Source organism: Penaeus vannamei, chromosome 12 (genome assembly GCF_042767895.1).
Source record: "Penaeus vannamei isolate JL-2024 chromosome 12, ASM4276789v1, whole genome shotgun sequence".
In the NCBI taxonomy this organism is placed as follows: Eukaryota; Metazoa; Arthropoda; class Malacostraca; order Decapoda; family Penaeidae; genus Penaeus; species Penaeus vannamei.
The window spans coordinates 10,712,404-10,717,403 of record NC_091560.1 but is presented as its reverse complement, the minus strand read 5'-3'; the positions used below and the strand labels follow the sequence as shown (position 1 = coordinate 10,717,403).

At 40.1% G+C, this 5,000-nt stretch overlaps 1 protein-coding gene across 2 annotated transcripts in view; it reads right to left on the bottom strand.

The window, feature by feature from the left end:
• LOC113803423 (uncharacterized) overlaps nt 1–5,000 on the bottom strand; it is a 19,263-nt gene that overhangs the window by 5,357 nt on the left and 8,906 nt on the right. Inside the window, exon 1 of one of the 2 annotated variants that reach the window (XM_027354200.2) lies at nt 4,237–4,390. The exons of the other annotated variant lie outside the window; for it this stretch is intronic. The gene's annotated coding sequence lies outside the window, so the exon portion shown is untranslated. Of the gene's footprint in view, nt 1–4,236; nt 4,391–5,000 lie in introns of those variants that run through there. 2 annotated transcript variants of the gene reach the window in all.

The following is a 5,000-nucleotide window of genomic DNA, read 5'->3' as shown; positions in this document are numbered from 1 at the left end:
TATGAAACGGTCAAGCGCAGGATATAGAACACTCGTATTAATTCAAAGACATCGATAAAGATGAATACATTAACGTTACAAAGGAAAAAAAATAGAAAATAAGTAAAATTAAATTATAAACAGGTAGCGGCGAGCGAGACGACGCAAGCTGCGATGCATCTGGCGGACGTGCAATATGACGCTAATTCTACTTTTGGTCACGTTTCTCTTTTGGTCATCTTGTTCATAGTATTCATCATGCGCCAGGAATATACACATTTACAGAAAGTATATATGCTGGACCACATATTCAATTTTAGCATATGTTCAGCTTTGACGTGTTGTTAGTTTACAGTCCAGTGTAATCTGTTATTTTAAGTTGTTTTCTTTCATCAAAGTCAGTTATCTATATTAAATTATTGGTGGATAAATACTCAATACCTCTGATAAAGGAGGACTAAAGCTTCGTGACTGTCCAAAGGTCACAAACGGCAGAAATGAACGCTTAACCCAAATCTAATCTTTTTGCCGGCTTCTGATGGAGTTCGAAGTGATTTCCTGACCTTTATCGCGGAAAAGCGCGAATTTCCACCACTTTCTAATCAACATCAAATCGCTTTCACCCTCGGGCGTGATCTGCTGGGATTCAAGTGCTCGCTTTCCGCCAGCCTTCCCCTTGGCCGCGACGCCCCTGAGCGCGCGGGAAGTGACAGGGATAGAGAGGCCGGTCGGGACGGCTCTGCGGGTTCCGCTCAGGCGACCAAGGCTGGCGTTGGTCAGGGTCGCCCCTCTATTTGGGAACTGAGCAGAGCAAGCAGGGAAGAAATTAAAAGCCAGGACTTGTATTATGCTCATCAATCAATTAGTGAATTAAATGCATACATAAAGTACATATTAAATATATATAACGGCAGGCAGGATTAACAGGGATGCAATCTCGTAAGAAAAAAGTAAGAAAAAAGAACGAGGCCTAATTCGCCTGTAGGGCCGCGAAAGGGCAGACACTTTGGTGACCTTGGCTAGTAGAAAGGTAAAGCGTTATAATAAGTGGGCTCCGAGTGAACTATCGAAAAATAATTTGCGATATTGAACTGTTTGTGGAAGGAAATTACTTTAAGGGATATGAAGGACTACGGCCTTAGAAATATTATCGACAAAGAATCCGTAAAATTATCATAGCATCAAAATAGTGTTTAATCTCATTGTTCCCTTTCCTGAATATCTCGTCTTTATAAAATATTCCTTTCTTTGCTGTAGCGTTTTGGGTTTTATATCAGATCCGTAAAACCTAGAGGCTTGTCGTCCGTCAGATGTAGAGAAAAGGTGAATCCCAAGCGACATTAACGTCAACGTCTACGACACCATCCTGTCACGTAAGAAATACCTACTTACTTGGAGGACATCTATTGAGTAATGCTTTCTACGTCAGCCAGCCTCCATTACATTATCATCTCAAATCATAGTTATAAAGAGAGAAGGTAGCGTTAGGATTTTCTTTTTTTCGTAGTTAAACTGACAGCGAATGCTTTATAAAAAAAAAAAAAATCTCACGGAAATTATATTCACATATATCCTTTGATCGGAGAAACAGAAGAGACATGAATGATTTAAAAGATAAAAAGAACTAGCAGCGCTCAAAAGCAACATGCAGAACTAGACATGAGAGTCCCAAAACGACCGTGAACGCCTCTTCCCCCTCCGAGCCGATAGCGATTTGGCTTTGGATGACGTCGGTTCGTTCGCTGACATCACCATGGTAATCAGCGGTTAATTACATCAGAGAAAACGTCCCCGTGTCTGCCTGTGTGTATCCAGCGGCGACGTGTGCCCTTAGGCAATGCTGCTTCTCAGACGTGAAACTGAATTCTACGGGCTAAACAGAGAGATGGCAAGTCTCTCTCTTCTCTCATTTCTCTTTTTTTCTCTCTCTCTTTCTCTTTTCCTCTCTCTCTCTCTCTCTCTTTATATATATATATATATATATATATATATATATATATATATATATATATATATATATATATACATATATATATACATACATATATATATATATATATATATATATATATATATATATGTATCTATATGCATACATATGTACACACACACATATATATATATCCGCTGTTTCTCATTCTCTTTCTCTCTGTCTCTCTCTCTCATTCTCTCCAACTCTGACTCTCTCTGACTCAGACTCTGTCTGTCTGTCTGTTTGTCTCTCTCTCTCTCTCTTTCTCTCTATCTATCTTTGCTTCGCGGCCCTCACTAATCAGCGATGCCAGTAATCGACTCTCTCCTAAAAGCTGTCGGGGTGTTTGGCAAGACCTCGATTAGCGGTCACAAAACTTTCCTTCCCTGACGCTCGGCTGAGACAAATGATGATGAGAGCCTTCGTGGGTATAGTATTCTTGCAGTTTCCAAGCTTTCACTGCGACGGAAGATTAGATAACAATACACAAAAAACAATACTTCATTTTCGATTCTGAGAGAGACGAGCGCAGACAAACAAACACATGCAGCCAGTATTACATAATCACATCACGCACAGTCTAACATGCCCCGCCACAGATTCTTACACGTACAAAACACAAACCAGTGAAAGTGGGCAGACGAGTTTATCAAGCTTCACGCATAGTGACCCTCAACATACACTCGTTGCCTCTCCCGCCTTCTTGTCAGGAACCGATCCTGACTACAGTATCGCTGAACTGTGACAGTCACGCAAGAGGAGGCAGGGGGAAGAAAAGAAAAAGAGAAAGAAATGGAGAAGGGGAAGGAGGGTGAGGATGAGAAGGATGAGATGGGGGAGGAGGAGGGGAAGGAAGAGGAGAAGGAGGAGGATGAAGTGGTGGGGGTGGATGAGGAGGTGGAAGAAGAAGAAGAGGAGGAGGGGGAGGACAGTGAGGAAGAAAGCAATGAATAGTAGTGATTGTAATAGTAGTAGGATTAGGAATAAGTGGAAAGGAAAGATGATAAAGAGAACGACCGCGAATAGGAATAGGACGAGTGGGAAGAAGAACAGGAATAGAAGTGGAGAAAGTAGAGGAGATATTAGAGAAAGCAAAAGGAGAGGGGGAGATTAAAAAATGAGTTAAAAAACCTGGGAGGGGAAGGTACATGAAGCACAGAATGATAAGAAAAGTTGAATAAGAAAAGTAAGTGGTGGAAGACGCAAAACCAAGATTTTTGGGTGAAGGGAGATGGTGATAAAACGGTTCGGTTCCAAGAGCATTCAGATAGAGATCGCCATAGTGAAATTATTAATTCATCATTAACAACGACTTCTATAAACTATTGCTGGTGTTCGATATCAGATGTCAAATTCGCAAATTACAAATTACATGTCGACGCAAGGGGGAAAGTATTAGAAAGGAGAAGACTGTTCCTGGAAGGAGAGAAGGGCAAGGGGAGGGCGGTTCTTTAGAAAGGGAAATGAAATAGTCTAGGTAGAAGATAATGCTGAGGATTTGCATTTCGTCTTACTACATTTTATTACTGTGTGTTTTATATCATAAATTATATTAGAAGCGAAGGGAAAGAGCCAATTTCTACAGTTCATAGCCAATACTTAATGAACCAATGTGACGAGCATTTCAATATACAATAAATAAATAAATAACTGGTATATAAAACACACAACTATAGATTCCATTATAGTAGACCTTTTGTAAACAAAAGGTGAAGAATGGATGTAATGTACATAGAATGGAATTGCTAAATATTTAAAGAGTAACTAGAGACGATTTAGGATTTGTTTGAAAGACTCCCAGGCAGTGTAAGAAAGAATTATATTTAAAAAGATATCGGTTATCTGTATTGTAAATGATAGTGAGCGAATGCCATAGAAATGTAATTTTCAAAGCGATAGTGACTTGAACACTACAGAGATAGTTATCCAGAAGCCTAAATTATGGTAGACTGTATTCCATGACGTTTTCTTCATTACATCTGATATCAATGTCACGTCTGTTTATGAAAACAGAACACTGAGGACAAAAATGAAAATAGCATGCATAATCCATGCAACAAATATAATGGGCCACCAGAAATCCAGAGAGAGGGAAAGAACTCAAAACAAGCTACACGCTTTCTCGCCCCTAAATGCATGCATTAGAGAGCGAATGCTGCGCTGAGCTCGCATCGTTACATCACTTCTAATTCATGACAGAGTATATGAATATCAACAATATCTAAGATAAATCAGAGCTAAGATAACGCACTTCAAAACGAAAACAAGCTTTTGCGTTTACTCACATTGCAGGGCTTGTGACAGGAGGAGCTGTAGGTTATGTAGGTTATGCACAACGTTTTCCACGTGTCTTAAATAAGAGTGACTTCTTGCGGCTGATCAGGCTATATATAAGAACGCAAGGGAGAAGTTGCCGGAGTTCGCCAGCATGCGCGTCTATTCGAAAGGGAACCATTTCTGCGAAGTTTCGATGAGTATATACTTTTCTTCCGGGTAAAGAGGATGTGGGCATTATACAGGTAAAAGTAACGTTCTTCAAAGCGTTAAAGAATGAACTAATAGTCTGGAAATGATGTAAGCCCCAACATTAAAAAGAATATATCGTAACTATTTACCTACACGTAAATATCCCCAACGCAGAAAATTGAGGGCGAAGACGAACCCCTTAATAATAATCGTTGACCCAAGAGCCCCGCGGCTAAAGGAAAAAACACCGTTAGGATGACTAAATGATACGTGAAATTAGGGGTCGATTTCCGTCAAGGGGTAAACAAGCCTTGGGTCCCTAGCTGGAGGCAGATCCCGCGGCTCAGAGGAATGAGACCGACGGGGATGCCTGTTTGCCTGAAACCAATACTATAACCATGTTTATACTGCCACGAGTAATAATGGTGTTGATGGTAATAATTAAGACGCTGATGATGTTGGTGGTAATAAGGCTGATAATAACGATAAAAAGAACATTATTGTCAAGAATATGTGTGAGAAAAAAATAATGTCAGTAATAACCATTATAGTGTTATCAGTAGTGGTACTACTACTGCTGCTA